The sequence below is a fragment of the Stegodyphus dumicola genome, chromosome 5 (assembly GCF_044657685.1).
Source record: "Stegodyphus dumicola isolate Sdum_Otavi_A_Nest chromosome 5, ASM4465768v1".
In the NCBI taxonomy this organism is placed as follows: domain Eukaryota; kingdom Metazoa; phylum Arthropoda; class Arachnida; order Araneae; family Eresidae; genus Stegodyphus; species Stegodyphus dumicola.
In genome coordinates, this window is record NC_140772.1 from 99,318,232 (window position 1) to 99,337,252 (window position 19,021).

General features: G+C 34.3%; 1 protein-coding gene and 1 non-coding gene across 5 annotated transcripts in view; both read left to right on the forward strand.

Moving 5' to 3' along the window:
- LOC118188644 (uncharacterized) overlaps positions 1–19,021 on the forward strand; it is an 84,660-nt gene that overhangs the window by 39,925 nt on the left and 25,714 nt on the right. The gene's annotated exons all lie outside the window — the stretch shown is intronic.
- TRNAA-GGC (transfer RNA alanine (anticodon GGC)) lies at positions 18,823–18,896 on the forward strand. The gene has a single exon. It is a non-coding gene; the product is annotated as a tRNA-Ala (tRNA).

Consider the following 19,021-nt stretch of genomic DNA (forward strand, 5'->3'; position numbering starts at 1 on the left):
AGCGTCGTTGTTATTCAAGTCAAATAACAAACAGTTTTATCATAAAGTATATTAACACAATATTACAAAAGTGTGCTACCCTTAAAATCACCCAAACTCTACAAAATACTCATATCGCGGTCGGTTTTTCATAAGAAAGCACGCAAATTTACATAACCAAAAAACACAAATATACAGAACACCAAGTACAATTAAAATACAATTTAAGTTAAAACACGTTAAAATAACACAAAATCTTTTAAAATTCAATAAAATATAGTGTAAATTTAAAAAAAAAAAAATAAAATGACACTAATTTTTTTTTTTTTTTTAAATTCAATAAAACACTAAAGATTCCATAAGAAGACCCAAAACCAGCATTAAAATGGCTCAGAAGAAAGTTCTACACAAAGGTAGCAACATTAATCAATAGGTTAAAAGTCATTATGAAACGCAATACCGTTCATTTTCAAGTGTAAACAACTATCCAAAGTTAGGCTTAAGACTATGCTCAGCTACGCTGCATAATAAATTGAATCCAAGAAAAATACAGTAATTGATGCAGCAATAATACTATTTTTTTAAAGCGGAACACGAATTCAATCCAAAAAATGCACTTTCACAATGAAATAAAGCATGTTTAACAAGAAATAATAAGTTTAATCGGAGCTCACGAAACTCGCTGATGCACTGATCCGGACATGCGCAGAACATAATGCATTAGTTTATTAGTACTTTTACACTCTTTTAGACATATAAAATCAATCGACAATAAATATCCAAACGGCCAAGCCGCATTTTTACGCGCAACGATACTTATTCTAATATTCAGTTATACATACATATATGCGTATTTTGAAATGTGGTCAAATGTAATTAAGGCAATAGTACACAGGAAAGAAACGAGTCTAGATGCGAAATATCAGCTGCGTTTTGGAATTATGTAAACAAGAAAATACATCTTTCTCGCGACTTTTCAGAATTTAGGGCCCAGTACTATAGTGAACTGAAGGACTAGGCCAAGGATTTTTCAGTTCCTGGTTAAAATTTCTTTCTTACACAATAAATCTACAGGATGACCCTAAAAAGTCTTCCCCGATATATTAATACCTAGCGGCCTATTCTTTCAACCAATCGAAATAAAGTTCCAGATATTGTTATTTGAGGTTGGAGAGACATTAGGTATTTTTTGGAAGCAGGCAAGATGAAAAATATGCACTGCCTTCGCCGGGAATCGAACCACGAAACTCTAGAATACGCGCCCAGCGTGCAGACCACCACACCATGAAGGCATGCTAGGAAGGCGGGAGATATACCTTATATACTCCCCCTTTTAAAGGTCCATTGGAGCTTTTAGGGGACCCATTCGCCAAATCCTGGGTGTGGAGAATCATCATCCACCCCCACCTCTTTAGTTCGGGCGCCACTGTACAGACATTAGGTATTTTTTGGAAGCAAGCAAGATGAAAAATATGCAACGCCTTCGCCAGGAATTGAACCACGGACCTATGGAATACGCGCCCAGTGTGCAGACCACCACACCGGGAAGGCATGCCAAGAAGGCGGAAGAAATACCTTATAAGGTAATAAAAGCCAATAAAAAATTAAAGAACATTTAAATTAACTATGACTGATAATATATGTATTACAATTTTGAAACGTTTATAAAAGTTATTACCAAATATTGACCTATTATATACCGGTGTATTGTAAAAATCACAAACTACCTCAGTTCCTTTGCTCAACTACCTCAGTTGCCAAAATCAGAACGTAAAAATAAACATCTGTTAAACTGAACTATGGGTACTTACAGGTGTTAAGATAGACGCCTGAAAAAGTCTCAAAGCGGCACTTCAGTTTTCGAGAGTCTTTACAATACGCTGTTCCCTGTTACGCGACGAAACATCTACTTACTTTCTTTCACATCTCTTTCTATTTTAAGCTACCAAGATTCCATAATAAAAATTAGGTACTTACATATAATCGCAACCACCTTAGCAGAAGACGCCAAATTTTCAGACTGTGCAAACTCTTGCAACCATGCTCATAACCATTCTTCAGGCAACATGTGTACAACAGTTTTTAGTCAAGCCACGTAGCTATTTTCATATGCGTTCTTTTTGTTGTATTCAAAGTTCCAATGGTTTTATAGACAAATCGTGATATTTTTTGCCTTAAACTCAATTTTAAAATATGCGCTTATAGAATTTGGATGCAAAGGAAGAAAACGCGCTAAAATTTCTGCATGAATACAGTATTTTACCGCGAAATTGTTAAAAAGAACAATGATGAGATGCATTGGCAAACAGCTAGCGCGGAATACCAAGGTTGTTCGCGATGCCATTTTGTGCAATTCTTCAGTGCTTTCTAGGTGAAAACAGATCGCTGTGTACACGGGGAGAAGAACAGTGGAAAAAAATCACAGAAGATATCTTGAAAACGTAAATATTTTTAAAAAAATCGAATCTTTAAAAAAAGGTCGCGAAAATCTTGATTTTGCACCAGGTAAGTAACTTAACCCATTTCATCTTTAAAAGTCACTCTTTAAAAGGGGGAGTACATATGGTATTTTTCCCGCTTTCCTAGCATGCCTTCGTGGTGTGGTGGTCTGCACACTGGGCGCGTATTCCAGAGTTTCGTGGTTCGATTCCCGGCGAAGGCAGTGCATATTTTTCATCTTGCCTGCTTCTAAAAAATACCTAATGTCTCTACAACCTGACATAACAATATTTGGAACTCTATTTCGATTGATTGAAAGAATAGGCCGCTAGGTATTAATATATCGGGGAAGACTTTTTAGGGTCATCCTGTAGATTTATTGTGTAAGAAAGAAATTTTAACCAGGAACTGAAAAATCCTTGGCCTAGTCCTTCAGTCCACCAGTGCTGCCCCTAAATCCTGAAAAGTCTCGAGAAATATGCATTTTCTTGTTTATATAACTCCAAAATTCAGCTGATATTTCGCATCTAGACTCTTTTCTTTCTTATGTACTATTTATGGCCTTAATTACATTTGACCACATTTCAAAATACGCATATATGTATGTATAACTGAAACTGAACAAGTATCGCTGCTCTAAAATTTCAGCTTGGCCGTTTGGATATTTATTGTCGATTGATTTTATGTGTCCAAAAGAGTGTAAAATCGCCAAACTGCGCCAAAATTGTTGTATTATATGTAAGTGCCAAACATTATTCATGTAGTAGAAGTGGACGTTGCACAATACCTGAATGTGTATCACAAATAAGTCAAGAAATTTTTCTAGCGTGTTTTTCTGCTTTAAAATGTATTGCTTAGGCAATGTAATAAAAACTAAACTGTGTTATTTAATTAAAATAATTTGTATTATTTCTTTAGAAACACTCCCCCTTTCCTCATTATCTAGGTAATAAAACATGAGAAAAATATTAACACTTGTAAAGTAATTTTATTGGTTACTTTCAATTATTAATTAACTCGTATAAAAGCGATTTTTTGTTTACTATGGGAACAGACGAGAATCAATATCACGAAGGCCTAGTTTAGTCACTAAGCAGCATGCAGAAACAGTTGCCATTTCACCTGGAAATAAAATATTTTAATTTTCGTCTCAAACTGTCCGTTTGCGAGGCCAGCCGCTTAAAAAAGCTATTATGAAAAGAAAAAGAATGCAATGATTTTTAACAAGTTCAGCTAGTGTAATTTTATGGGTTTAGCCAGTAATTAATAATAACATACAAGGAGAGCTATGTTTATTGCTTTTAAATTGCTTGATTTGTATTTCAGTAACAGGCAAATTGAATTCGAAAGACAAATGAAATATGTTGCTTCTTTCTTTGCTGAACGGAAATAAAATGACACATGGAAGATAAAAATATTTTATTTCGAATAGGGGCAACACATTTCTTTTAAATTTGAAAGACAAGTATTTTTTGCTCTGAAGAGTGACAACACATTTTAAATTGTTGAGTTTTCAGATGCAATTTGAAACATAAATATCTTATGTTTTACTTAGTGGCGAATAAACTGCTGCTAAATGGTCGAATTTGTTAATACGAATGTCATAAGTTCGTCCAAAATATGAAGTAAATAAAAACAGAAACAAATTCGAAGTTCAAAATTCGGGCCTCGAAGTGCACATGTTCGCGTGGAGAACTATATGTATACAATAGGTTGGTTCCAGGTGTGGCAGTTTCTCCACAATGCAAGGAATATTTGTGCATACAGGTTATTCATTATTAAATAGTAGAGGTTAAAATTATGAGTTGCTTAAAAGTTTAAAAGATTCATCAATATATGTACTTCTTATTATATCTTTATTTTACTTTTGATATCTTTATTTGATATTCGGCTAATTTATATGCATCTAATTTATTATTTTTGTGAACATTTTTATCATTATTATATATAACAGAAGACGTTTTTAACTCCACATAATTGGCACAGAATAATCATATGCTCTCAGTGTAAGGACGAAGTTTTAACACTCGGTGTTCAGAAATGACTAAGTGTACTCCACTCAATGCACAATGGCAGTTCTAGTAATGACTCGAGCATGACATCAAAACTGCATTTGTCATTTTTGTTTCTAAATTTTAAATCGAACAGACCAACATTTATGTTGCCTTCTTCAAGAACGAAAACTTTAAGAGGCAGTATAGGACTAGGCCTTTATAGATAGCATAAAATTAGACCAGATTTCTAAAAAACAAATAGCGAATTTTCACTATGTTTGTAAGCATCACAGATACAGGGAAAGGGTGTAAAGGATCTTTTATTAATCCAAATGAAGATTAACGGACGGCAACAACTCGGGCTTACAGAAGCCAATAGCTATGGCTTTAAATCAAAGATAATGGATGAACTAAAACTAATGAAATTTAAGGCTTCATAGTGTTCTAGCGCGGAAGTTAGCTCTGACTGAAGTCGTCGTAAACAAGTCTAATGGCAAGAATAACTCAACGTCGCAGAATACTGATCGCAGACAATCAAAGTTAGCAACGTGGCCTTTAAGCAGGCAGAACAAGCTCTGATTTCACCCACCAAAACATTCCCTTAAATACTTTCTTCTTTTTGCCTAATTTGAATATCACGCGAGCTAGAAATTTACATTCTAGCAAGGAAATGAAAACGAAGCTGATAGGAAAGGAAATTAGGAAACTTAAATGATACTCTACAGCACTTTTTTTCCAACTTTGAAAAACGGAAGTTGCAAAAAAGTGTTGAATGATAACAACGCAACATACAGTATTATATTATTAGAAGTCTACTCACTCATATGAAGTATTAAAAATAGTAAGAAAAATAATTCATCAAAATTTCCTGCTTTTAGTATTTCTAGTCAGCATTATCGGAAACAGAATTTAGCAATAACTTCGCAAAGAAGAATTCTAAGTAGGGGTCCAGAATTTCTGTGCAAGTTATTCAGTTTACTCCAGCTAGTTTAACATTGTTTTTCCGTTGTTTTATAAATTTTTCTTAATTAACATATTCTTTTATAACGCAAAAATTTAAGCAGTCTCTTTACTTTCATTACACATTTTGAATATGGGAATGCAAATAAAGTTCCGAACTAAGAAAAAGAGGGAAACACTTTTTCCTTTAGATTTAAAAAAAAATTATCCTTTTCTTTCCGCTTTCAATAAAAACAAATGTTCTTTAGAGTCAGTTCTGAAATTAAAGGAAATTTTCAGTACGAGAATGATACTCTTCTTTCTGTGTTAATCCACTTTCGAGTGTGATATTAATTTTCAAAACAGGTAGAAATCGGTTCTGTAATTCTAAACTGTAACAAAATATTTTATGTTCGAGTTTTCTATTTGTTGAGATTACAAACACGTTATTGTTTTTCAAGCAAAACCAAAACTATATCCGATACCAAACTTCCTTTCGGTTTTATTATAAGAGGCCGAAGATAGTTAGTTATTTAGCTGTTAAATAATCAAATCATTTATTTATTTTTCTTAAATGCAATCACAGAATCATAACGATTATTGCTTAAAAACTTGTTGAAAGCATTTGCATAATATAAAAGCATGTTTTGTAAGTTTACCCATTTGATGAATATAAGAGAAGTACGTACAAAGTAATATTTTTTTGTGAAAAAATTCTTGCAAACAAGCTTACAGATTTTATTTATTCAAAATTCTGCAGTACATGCCTTTTAAAAATATGGGCCAGAAACATAGCTGAGATTCTGAAGTGGCTTGAAAGCTGCTGCGTACATTACTTACCATATCGCGTCGTTATAAATGTATGTAAATTACGATCAGAGTAGTCGTTAGTGACGCCAACTGTCCAACTGAAAGGCCTGGGTTCGAATCCCGGGGCAGGCATGGATGTTTGTAAATGTACAGTGTTTGTGCGGCATGGGGCTAACTCTAAATATACTGCGAGCCGAAAATCCTCTCGAGAGGTTGGTGGTAGGGAGAAGGGTTAGACCGGTTCCCCCGGTGTGTTCTCTGTCAAAATTGGGGGCGAAACTGATCGAAATCGTACCGTCACCTGTATGGTTTTCAAAACTCTTGCCGACGACATGCACAATCTTGCACTCCTTCCCACGATGAATTTCGTGGACTTGTTCTGATGTAACTGTAAGAGAAGTGAGATAGGTCACACATAACTTACATGCATGCATTTTAATATAAGGAGCATACTTGCACCGTTTAAGTGCGATATTTGGAGATAACAACAACAACAACAAACAAACAAACAAAAAAAAAAAAAAAAAAAAAAAAGGTGAAAAAAAATATGAAACGTTTCAGATTTTAGTACGTCCAAAGGGGCGTGTTTTTAACATTTTGTGGGTTACCTTTATTTATTAAATATCCTGTTCTTTGCACTTACACCATAAAATTCAGTTCAATAGCAATGTCGCAAAATAATTTTAAAATGAGCCTATCTTTAGAATTTCCGATACACAGTTCCGCGCGCTGGAGACAAAAAGGTTTTTTCCCCCGTAGAGTGTTGCCATTGCTCGCTTTGAAATACTTGAGTTTGTTAATCAAAAACTCTTTAAAGTTTTACAAAATATGAAATCGAGAATAAAACAAATTCCAAATTTCAAATTTGGTCTTCCACATGCCCCTATTCGTAGAAGGATTACGTCATTCAAAATTCGATGACTCTAGGTACCGCTGTTTTATCACAATGCGAGAAATATACATACATTTATGCAGATTTTTCATTATTTAATTTCTTCAAATATAATGCAGGACTCTAACATTTGGGGGAAACAGTTTGAAAAGTGAAACGGACATTTATAGTAATTCAACGCAAAATCGAAAAAAAAAAAAAAAAAAAAAAAAAAAAAAAAAAGTCCTTCAGGGATAAAGCTCTTTGGACTAATAAAAAGGGTTTAGCCTGTCCATAGTGCTAAATTTTCATTTCGAATAAAGTAAATTAAGTGACACTTAATTGATATCATGATAACTGCATAATTTCAGTTCATTCCATGTAAGTAGTATAGGCAATAAGGCCGATGATACTGGTATTTAAAACCGTATATAAAGTCCTTTAGGACTTTCATGATTACCTTCAGTTTCTAACATAACCACGCGACATTTACCGTTGAGAAGTCGATTTTTTTTGGAACATCAGTATTTATGTCTGTAATAGACTAAAGTGTAGTTTTTCTGCAATAAAAATGTCAAAGTGAAACACATTGTGATGACTGTTGTAGGCTATGAGAAGATGAATTTCGTTTACGGAAATATTTTCTCACAAACCCGTAAGAAACGAAATTTAATCAAATGCTTCTTTAGCATACACAGTAGTTCAATGATTTAGTCAAAAAAAGTTAAAAACCTTTTATGAGAAACTGTGCGAAACAGACAATATATTAATCTCATTAGTATACCCTCTATTTTAAAAAAAGTTTGAAAAATACATCCTACTAGTTTATAAAGTTTAACGCTTACTTTAATAAATTTCATCGACAAGATCGCAGTTTTGAGTTTCACTCTTAACTAGAAGCTATTCGAGTCTTCTGTGGTCTTGGTTTAATTTAATTAGTAAAAGAAATCTGACTTCGAGAACTGTGAAAGTGCTGAATTTGGATTCTAGAGGCAGCCTAGATTTTCTGCAACATTCTTTATCTACGTTTTCAATCCAAATATCAAATTTTTAAATCTAACAAAATAAATTAATTTTTTAATTCATACGTTTTCGTTTAACAATTACAGTTTGTTTCCATTACGAAACGAAAATCCACTTCTAATCCTAGTCTTGAATAACAGAAATTTCAGAAGCAAATAGATTAAAATTATTTTAGTTTTATACTTAGTTTCTCAAGTTTCCTAATGATAAACAGAATAATAACTGAGTTTTCAAAACTTTGGTAGTCATTGATTAACGGGTCGTAATTTACGAGCTCTTATTTCTTATATAAACTTTCATTCCTTTAGAATTCATTAAATGCGTATCAGATCCAGTACAACACAAGCTCATTTTTTTATCTTTTAAGACAACTGAATGATCACTACAACTGTATATAAAATTGCTGAAATGATATCATTGATTAACCTATATTTTGATTAATTAGCTTCAATCTACTTCCGGCAGTAGAAAACTTTTGATTTTTATATGGCTGGACTCGTTGAATGATTGTAGGGACAGTAAGTCATAATTACCGTTTTTGATGTTTTTAATCACTGAAAGAGCTCTTTTCACTTATGTGTTTGTGGAACTTTAAAAAAAAAAATTCGAAGTCTCAGGTATTAACAGTTAAAAATTTTATTTCTGAAGAAAATTTAACTCAATGAAATTTTTCAAACGTATTCGATGCTGAAGGAGTACAAGAAATTTATAAAAAATTGAGAGAGGAAGAAAGAAATAATTTTTAGGGCATGCGAAAAACTTTCCTTCTCATTATGCGAACTTTTGCGAATTTATCAACATAGAAGTCAATCGATAAGTTATTCTTCAGTTTGAATTTTACATGCGTTTTCTAAAACCAGTCAAAAAAACTGACATTACTGAAGGCATTTAAAAAAAAGAAAGTAAATCTTTATTTTGTGGACAAATATTTTCTAGCAGAGCACGGAAATTAATTTCATTATACTAACAGTGATAAAAAAATAAGAAATCATGGATTGTGTTTTATTCCAACTTATTCATAACTCTCAAAATTTTATGTTTCTTACTTATTGAAGATTAAAAATGGAGGCTTGATAGAGTTGTCGATTTTTAATTTTTGCCACAAAAAATAAGCGTAGTTAATATTTTATAACTATTCGTATCAATGACTGACTTTTTTTAAAAATTAAAAGATAAGATATCACAAGAACTTCATTTTGCTATTAATTTCTGAAACTGATCGTATGCAATTCGAGGAATGATGTGTAATATAGACGCCAAAAAACTTCAGTTATTTTCTTAGATCCAGAACCAATGGAAACGGTAGTCATCACCTTAAAGTAATTCAAAATGCAAACTTCTAAGATAACCATTAAAGTGACGGAAAGCATTTCATGGAGTATGGAACATGTTCTTATTTGACTTACGGAGGAAAGATGATACGTTCACTGAAGAGTGTTGTGCAAATTTTATTGAACACTTTGTACAGACATTAGGTATTTTTTGGAAGCAGGCAAGATGAAAAATTAGCAGCGCCTTCGCCGGGAATCGAACGGCGGACCTCTCAATTACGCGCTGAGCGTGCAGAGCACTACACCATGAAGACTCGCTAAGAAGGCGGGAGAAATACCTTATAACTTGCGTGTTGTCATCGTCCAAAGGAAATTGGTAAATTTGAACTTTGGTGACTTCTCTTCATGAGCAAAATTCCTCAGCGTATTTCACGAATTCTTTTCAAGCTCCGCATGATTCGCACTTTAGTTTGTAGAGCCATTGGCCACAAGCATCTCTTGTTTCTATTTGCGAAATGGTGAGCTATGTGTTTCACATTGAAGTAAACTGAAACGATAGTATACTGTGTCTCACATATAACAGTAAAATTTTTTTCGTTTCCTGGTTCAGCTGTATTTTTCAAAACACATAAGAATATTGACTCCTCTTAACTGATTCTAGAAAAACTTCGGAAACACGCTTCACTTGCTCCTGCAGCTTCGCATGCCTTATCTTTAAAAAAAATTTAGAAACTGACTGAGTGGATTATTGCACAGAGCCTGTTGGCGACATCGCAGGTGATTGTATATTGCAAATCATTGCGTACTGAAGTTGCATGACTTCAAAATTACATTATTGCAAAAACATTATAGAATAAACAATTCACTTTGCTAAGCAAATATAAACAAACTTTAGATAGTACTAATATTATGCTTTTAAAATTTCACCTTTCACAATTTCAGATAGAAGTTCTTATTTCTATTTAGATAGTTTTGTGTTACTCTAACTAGGTACTCAGTCCCTCATTAGAGGGGATGCTTAATTTACAAATTTGTAATAACTAAATTACGCACCAAACAATTTAAACGCAGAAAGGTCTGAGTTCATAAATTAGGCTCCTGGCAACATAACTCGTCTAAACCTGTATTTGATAATATAAGGAATTATCGCACAATGCCTTGCGCGCTTTCGTGGAGGAAATGGCTAACACGCTTAATTACCAACTGAATGATCCGTGATTCAAATCTCGGCGAGGGCAGAGTTGATTTTTCATGTCTTCTTCTGCGTAAAAGCTAATAGACTTTATAAAACGGGACATCATATTATAAAATATCACCTTTATGCTCACATAAGTAAACTGAAATCACTCTACCTGTCTATGTATCTAAGTAACAAACCGCCATTCAAAATGTTTAGAAAGAAAAGTGATTACAGTAATTCACGAAGAAAACGTTCAGTACCAAAAAACCCAAATCAGACACTTGAGTTGTTACACATGGAACATAATTATACGGCTTCAAAACATAATGTGATTAATGTATTTCTTTCAAAACTGCTTTTTGCTGACATTAGTGACGTCTCTACCGTATTCAAAGTTGTTTTATTTAAGTTAAAATTAGGTTACAGAGCAATGAAAAGCCTATAAAATACTGCATTGTATTTAAATAGCTTTATGAAACAAAGTCCGAGGTATCGGCACTTAAAAATCTTAACGAATAATTCGAAAGAGGGTTTTGAAAAAAGAACAAATAACTGGCAAAAAATTAAAAGTAAATGGTATGAAGTGCTGGGAATGGAAATTTTACATCTAAAAAACGTTTTTCAAAACGGTTTAGTACAGTTTGAAAATCAGAAAGTTTAATAAAATATCTAAACACACACAAATAATTTTCAGTTAAAGAACCAATGAAAGATAATTAAAACGGTGAAATGCAAAAAAAAAATTATATATAATAAAAATAATTCTTGTATCAAAATATAATTCTTGTATCAAAATAATGTGTTTTTCAATTGTAAAAAGATGCAATTATAGCGAGATATTTGCGAGTCTGATGTTGGCAGTGTGACAACTGACTACAGAAACATGTAATTAATTTGATGAATTACATAATGACTTGAGATTTGGCAAGGAAATTATTGAGGAAAAAACCGGGAATCAGCTACTTATGAAAATGTCAAAAAAGCATTGTACCGTGAAGTGAGTGAGGAATTGACAGAAAGTAATAAAAGTAGCACGAATTGTCAGATATCTGATTCAGTGGCGTAGCAAGCATAACTGGCGCCCGGGGCAAAATAACTTTTTGGCGCTCCCCCCCACAAAAAAAACTTTCAGTAATATTATGTATAGAATATATTCGTAATAAGAAAATAATGCAAATGATAATAAAATGCTGAATCTGCCATAAAATACTCAAAAATATATAAAGATTAATCACTACCTAACTGCACTAGCCTTGGATTAGGAAATGCATCTGTGTCGGCGGAAAAATCTGACCTACTATGATCTAGAATTAGTTAAAAAGGTGTTATTTATTTCACACACACATATATATATATAAATGTTTTTAAAAAGTACAGTTTTTAAACAAGTTTAATAAAGTTTAATATACATTATAGGTAAACAGATATGTGGCAACTTGCCTACTACAACTCAACTCTGCCGGTCTGATAACCCATAGCAACCAAAAACAAAAATAATATTTGTTCCATTCAATTGTTATATTTGTTTAACGATCTGTCTCAAAAAATTGTACTACCATAGTTGGTGACACGTATTTATTACGAATGGCAACCTTCAATGTTGCACAAGTTTGGAGTTTATATGTCTAAATTCTGAGCAGCAGTAAGTTATCCAGTGTGATGAGATGCAAGTAAGACATTCACCTGTCATTTCAAGCTTTTTGCCGCATTCCGGTGAGTCAACATATTTCTGTCATAATTTCAGCGGATATATGTATCGTCTGCTGCATTTGAGCCTCCAATTTCTCTGATTTCAAGTACCAAGAAACTGTGTCACTATATACATATTGATTATTTTTCTATACATATTATTATTGTGCATATTCTATACATATTATTATTGTGCATAGTTGATTGAGCTAAAGTGGTTGACAACGATGCTGCTTCGCAATTGGCGAAAGTGGCAGTTAAGCCACCGCCTTTTTCTCGCCGAGACCCATCGTTATGGTTCATTCAATTGGATGCGCAGTTGAGTCACATTACTGCCAACGAAACTCAATTTTATACAGTAATCGCTGCGTTAGAATCAGAGGTACTGCAATCAGCTCATGAAATAATTTTGAATCCATCGACGGCGCACAAATACAATACTTTTAAAAAATATTAATTTCTGTTTATGAAGCATCCGAGACAGTTAAAATCGAGCAGCTGTTGCATGATTTACGGTTGGGTGATAAGAGGCCTTCTCACTTGCTGTCTAAAATGTCAGATTTAGTCGCCGGTAACCTAACGGATAACATTCTTAAAACATTATGGATGACTAGACTCCCATCTAACATGCAAACCATTTTAGCGGCCAGTAGCGAGCCACTTAAAAATCTTCCCGAAATCGCTGATAAAATTCACGAGATGGCCATTCCAGCGCAAATACACGCAGTGCAGGCTCCTGGTCCAGGTATTGTGGCGTTACAAGCTTATATTGATGATTTGTCCAAACAGGTTGCTCAGTTAGTAGTCATCCAAGCTTAACATTTCCAGCGCAACCGCTCCGCATCACGTCGAAATAGATGCTGTAGCCAACTGAGGAAACGTTATCAAAGCCCTCCTTTGAGTCATAATAGTCATAATACAGGGAAGACCCAATCCTCCTAGTCCCATGGACCATATGATTATGAAAGGTCGACCCCCTCAAAACCACAAAAGGAAAGAAGAGAGAAAAAGAAGCTAATTATCTAAAAATAACTGGAGGTTAATTAACGAACTAAAAATAAGGAAGAGACATACAAACAACGAAGCACAACACCAACATTCAAAATCCAAAAACAATGAAAAACCCCACGAGCAAACAGAGTGGCGGAAACTCTCAAGAAATATTCATTCACATGAATTTTCGGAACAGGCACAGGCGGTCCAAAGCCATCGAGGAATTCCCAATTTAAATAACCTGCAGAAGGTCAAACCGAATTCCCTACAGTATTGCTTTAATAGCATATTATTTGTATAATCATAATTCTATTTAAACTATTAATTTATTTTAAAAATTTACTTTAATAGTCCTACTACTATCTGAATTTAAATGTATTAATTATCCTTAATAATCATAGAAAAGAAGCTCCAGGACTGCCAATAACCGAAACTGGAAAAATTTAAGATTGCCATGTATCATATTAAAACCCTAGTAATTACTTCATTAAGAACAGAATATAAGCCACAATGCATTAAATAAGAAAAATTTTAAAACTTTAAAATTTCAGAACATTTTAAAATCAAAAACTACAATTAAAAAAATATGAAAATTCCATAAAATTTAAAATTTAAAAATCAAAATCCTAAAACTCAAAACCACTAATTTCGCTAATTTAGGATTCTCAACATTTGCATCAGGATTATCAACATTTGCAAGGCCATATCTATGTAACAATCATCTGCATCTCTTCGAAATACCGCATGTACAAAACATCCACAATGCATTAAATAAAACAGTACACAGAAAAATTTCAAAATTTTCGTAGTAAACCTATAAATACTCATAACTGAGAATATAATACATATAATCAAAAGATAAATATACACAATACTAAACAAATATTCCAAATTCAATATTAGAATTGATCAAATCCATTGCACATTTAGAATATGTTTTTACGATTTTCAAGTTCCATGACTTATCTCCCAAACATTTCTTTCTCAAATTTTCCAATAAGGAACAATGATTCAAGAAGTGATCTGCGTTACCAACTTGATGACAATGACCACACAAGTCTGAATTTTGTAAATTAAATCTCGAGAGGTACGCGGGAAGTCTTCCATGCCCAGTTAAAAACTGGTTTAAATCAATATTACTAATTGGTCGCATACCATTTTGAATTTTAATAGACTTCAAAAGACCCACGCACCTCTCTGATTCATTCCATCTAGTAGTATTCCAAATATCATTATAAAAATTTTTCATGTTTCTAATTGCATAACTTCTCAAACCAGAAATTTCTATTTATATTCACAATCATCATTAGTGGTCGCCTCTTTAGCCAGCACGTCGGCCCTTTCATTTCCAACAAAGTCAACATGCGCTTTTATCCAGTGTAAATGAATGCACATATTCTGCATCAAAAATTTCAATAGACATTTAATATCAAATATTAATAAATTAGTAGGACGGGCCGAGGTCAAGGATTGAAGCAAAGACATACAGTCAGTATATATATGAATAGAATTAACACAAGTCAAAATTTTCTTAACCCATTGAAGGGCTTTAACTAAAGCACAGCATTCCGATTGAAATACAGAATTATAATTATTAAGCTTATATTTTTTATTTTCAATTTCAGTTCCATAATGATAAATCTCAAATGCTGCTCCCAATTTATCATCTTGCCTGGACCCGCCAGTATAAATATCCAATTCTCCGTCTATTGGGGAGTTTACAATCAAATTCAAAAACACATAAATCAGAAGGATGTACCAAAATATTATTAATTCTTTCAAACATATGCCTTGTAATCAAAATATCTTTATACAATTTAAAATCAAGTCTACCAGTTCTAAACAAAAATTTTTCAAAATATAATTTATATAAAATTGAAAGAGGCGGCGTGCCGGCTAGAACGCAGAGCACCTCAGTTGAGACAGTACGGAAACATCTTGTAATCATTAAGCACCAGCTCCTCTGTATCGCATCGAGTTTGTTCCTCAACCTGACCAAATCCCCGGCACTGGATCCCCAGGCACCAATTCCATAGAAAACTCTAGGGATAATTATATTATTCAAAATATCTTTAAGAATGCATGATTTGTTACAAAGTGTCTCACTAGAAAAAGGATCTCCTGTAAAACATTAACATATCATCTGAGAGCCGATGAATTGTTTTAAAATGATCTGCGAAGGTCAACTTGCAATCAGTCTTGACTCCCAAATATTTAATAACATCAACAAACTTTATTCTTTTTCCTTGATATCTAAATCGTGGAGCTCTCACTTTGATCCCAGCCCGCGGGAAAATGATTGCAAAAGTTTTTTCTAAGTTGAATTCAAGACCCTCGCCGATTCTCCAGTTTTCCAGTTTTAACATAACATTCTCAAATGATTTCTCGAGTTTTTCCAATGATGCACCATACATCAGAACAGCAAGATCATCTGCATATGCAATACAGTTAACATCACTGGGGAATTCCAAAATAAGAAATTTGTTTAATATGATATTCCAGAGCAGGGGAGCACTGCAGGAGCCCTGCGGACAACCAATGAAAATCTCTAGTTCTATCTCTGCAGTCTCATCCTTAAAAGCATTAAACAAGATTTTGCGATTGTTAAAATAACTCCTATAACATTGAATCAAACTCCTTGGCAATTTAAGGTTAATCATGGTTTGTAAAATAGAGTTCCAGCACACTGAATCGAATGCAGACGAAACATCCAAGGACAGCAGCACTACGTGATGCGAACTCTTATTGCTTCTAATAAAGTCAATAGTATCATATAATGCATCATCTGTAGAACAGCCAGCTGTGAAACCATACTGTCGCCGACTGAGTATCATTCTACTATTCAGGTAAAACTTCAGTCTCTCAACCAAGATTCTTTCATACACTTTCCCAAAAACACTCAAAAGTACAATTGGTCTATATCTGTCATTGTGCTTTGGAATTAAAACAACTCGACCGATTTTCCAATTTCTTGGAAACACATAAAATTTAAAACAGTAATTAAAAAGCAATATAAAAATATCCAGATATGTAAAAATTAGAATCTGAACAAATATAGGATTAAAACAGTCCGGACCCGGAGCGCTTCGACGCCTTATTTGTTCAACTGCACTTCTGATCTCTGCCTCTGTAATTACAGCGTCATCCAATGGGCAATCAGAAAGTCTATCCTCATCTAATGAAATATCCTCAGGAGCTCCCAATTTGAGTGACTGCAAAAGCTTCTGTCTATTGAGTTCAATCAAATTGTCAGCGTGCTGAGGATTATACAGAGCAACAGCACGTCTCACTTTTTCAGAGGCAATTCGATAAAAACCATTATAATAATAAAGATTATTAAGAAAAAATTTCTTCTTAGTTTCAAATTTTGTCTTCCAAATTAGACGTTTATAAGTTGCCAATTCTTTTTTATATGCAATTTTCCTTTCATTACGTATATTGTCAGTTAAATTCAAAATTTGCGAACTTTTCCTCAAAGCACGTATCTGGCGTCGCATACAAGTAAGTTGTGGAGTCCACCACGAAATCTGCCTACTTCCCTTTTGTTTTGTTCGTAACTTCTTTTTAACATCGATAGACAGATCCTCAAAAATTTTTCAATACAATTTTCAATTGTATCAGAGTCTTCACACTTCAATAAACTAATTATCAATAAACTAAAACTTCAATAAACTAAATCGATTCTGCATTATCGGAGCAATTTTATAACAATACCTTGTAATCCGGTGGACATCTCTTGTTAAAACAATCTTAGGAGCACAATGAATATTTTCATCATAATTCAACTGCAAATAACGATGATCACTAAGACTCTCATCCATCAGAACTTGCAGAGCTCCAGAATTGATAGAAAAACCTGGTGAGGTCATAACAAGATCAGTCCATACCTCACCGATGGTAGATTTGAAAGTTGCAGGAAAACTCAAATCATTTAGTAAAATTATATTATTAGAGACGATAAAGTCAAATACCAATCGCCTTCTTGCATCAATATCTCCTGCGCCCCAGCTTGGATGTTTAGAGTTAAAATCACCGGTAACAATGAATTTATTATAATTTTTCATGACCGGGTATTTGTTTTTACCACCACAAATTTCGAAACAAGGCAAAACAAATACCGCCCACCGTGTCGTTATAACGACCAGGGAAACGAGAAGGGCCGTTGCTTGAAGTTGTGAACGACAGCGGCTGGAATTTTGCACGCCTTTTTCTCATCGAAAAGAATTCGGGCTTAAGTTTCTTGTTGTTCTTGTCTTTTGATGTTTCTGTCGTTCCACCACATTTTCACGAACAAAATCGCCTTACCAAGTTACAACTTTATGTAGCAAATGGAACTCCTATTCAAACTTTTGGTGAACGCCTGATATCTCTTGATTTAGGATTGCACCACAACTTCCAATGGCCATTCATTATTGCTACTGTTTCAAGTCCTATTATTGGCGCAGATTTTTTTCAAAAATTTTCTTTGCTTGCCGATCTTAAAAATCGCCGTTTGATAGATTCCACAACTAACTTAACTTATCCGGGAGTAATTCTCAATAGTCAAGATTTGAGCATTAAACTGATTTCGGGTAACTCCCCATGGCATCAACTTCTCAGAGAATTCCCTACAAACACGTGCCCAGTTATGGGTATTTCCGAACCCAAGCAAGATGTATTACATTATATTGAAACTACCGGACCTCCGATTGCCGCTAAACGAAGACGCTTAACTCTGGACAAGCTTAAAGCCGCCAAAGAGGAAATTCAATACATGATGGAACAGGGAATTTGCCATCCTTCAAAAAGCTCTAGGGTCAGTCCGCTCCATCTAGTTCGGAAACGAAATGGTAACTGGCGCCCGTGTGGCAATTATCACCGGTTAAATGCAGCTACAATTCCTCATCGTTACCCAATCCCTCATATTCAAGGGCTGTATGCAAGTTTTCGAGTGAAAAGCTATTTTTACAGCCATTGATCTTGAGCAGGTGTATCGCAAAGTGCCCGTTAAGCCAGCTGATATTCCAAAAACTGCGTTTATTACGCCTTTTGGACTATTTGAGCTTCCGGTTATGACTTCGGCTTATGCAATGCTTCTCAAACATTCCAACGCTTCATGAAGCAGGTGCTAAACGGCCTTGACTTTTGTGTACCTTATTTTGATGACGTCTTAATCGCCTCCTCTTCAGAGCAAGAACACCTTTCACGTTTGAGAACAGTTTTTGAACGTTTTCAAAGGTACGGTTCAGTCTTAATCCTTCCAAATGCGTTTTTGGCCAGTCAAGAGTATCCTTTCTTGGTCATGAAATTTCCTCCGATGGCGTTCGACCCCTTCCAGATAGAGTCACCGCTATCCGCGATATGCCCGAACCATCTACAGTGAGGAACTTACGACTTAAGAAGATTTCTTGCTATGCTCAATTTTTATCGACGTTTCTTACCTCATGCAGCAACCATACAAGCACCTCTAAATTCCTTTTTGGTTGGAATCAAGAAAAACGATAAACGTGTTATAACCTGGACCGCAGAATCTCGCGAAGCGTTCCAAAAATGCAAAAATGATTTAATTTCGGCAACAAATTTGCAGTATCCTTCCGCATCTAAACCATTATCACTCTACGTTTATAAGGTGAGGGACTCCCGCTTTCCTAGCATGCTTTCGTGGTGTAGTGGTTCTACACGCTGGGCCGGCACTCCAGAGGTCCGCGGTTCGATTCCCGGCGAAGGCGATTGCTATTTTTTCAATCTCTCTTGCTTCCAAATATCCTAATGTCTCTACAGTGGCGCCTAAAATAAAAGGGGTGTTGAATGAGGATTCTCCACACCCAGGATTTGGCGATTGCGTCCCCTAAAA